Raw genomic sequence first — 1,066 nt, forward strand, 5'->3', positions numbered from 1 at the left:
CTAGGCCTAGGCCTAATCGCTCTGTGGGCTGACGATGGATTTGTCCATGGGAATGACGTCATCACTAGGCCTAAGCCAAGCACGCCGTGTGTTTGGCCTCGTACGTAGTACGAAGTTCCGCGACGTGACGGCTTGACGGGAGGCGATTTAAAGTTACGAGCCGGCGCGATAACAAACGTGAAGGAATGAGGTTATGTCGCGACAAAACAGCAGTGAATCCCACTTGTCTATTTGAACGCCTTCAAATCGGCGAGGTGTTTTTTAATGTAGATACTTGTTTGTTTGGATTTACTTAAAACTGAATGAAAATCGTCATCAGCAATAAACCTCTAGTCAACAGTTCAGCTGACAAAAATCTGACCGGCACCGCCGGTCATGCCCAGTTAACAAACCGCCCCTGGGCAGGACTGATCAAAATGAAGAAAGCAAAATCATTCACTTCCGAGGTCCAAACCTGGGCTGATCTCAGGATAAGGACTGCCGTAAGGCTAGACCTACTTCAAAGGGGGTTTTATTTTCTTGAATCTTTTGGAAAATGGGTTGGGTAGTGTAAGAAAGTTTTTTGTGTTGTTTTTTTTTTTTTTGTGGCTGATTTTGTGCAAGGGTAAAATAAACGAAATAGTATTTAAGTAAGACGATGAAGACCGAGTGCAATGGTAAAAAAACCAACAAACACACGGGTCGCCAGCACTCGGAGAACGAGCGACGCTTCTGTCACAAGTTCACGTCAACGTCCATTGTTACTTTGTTACAGTTTAGGTAAACAAAACAGTGACCAGTCACCTCTCACACGATCTGTGCGTGAGTTGAGTCTAGGCATGACGGATCACGCTTCCCTCACCAGCAGTTGAACTTTTATTGTTACCCATTGGTCAACTTGTGTAACCATTCACTGGGGGAACTTGTAACAATAACGACAGTTGAATGAATTATGACGGCCCGTCCACAGTGTGAGGGGCCCATTCAAAATGTATGACAAAGCGTCGGGCAATGAGTGACCCACGCAATGAGTGACCCACGCAATGAGTGACCCACGCAATGAGTGACCCACGCAATGAGTGACCCA

This window comes from Aplysia californica, unplaced genomic scaffold (assembly GCF_000002075.1).
Source record: "Aplysia californica isolate F4 #8 unplaced genomic scaffold, AplCal3.0 scaffold01359, whole genome shotgun sequence".
In the NCBI taxonomy this organism is placed as follows: domain Eukaryota; kingdom Metazoa; phylum Mollusca; class Gastropoda; order Aplysiida; family Aplysiidae; genus Aplysia; species Aplysia californica.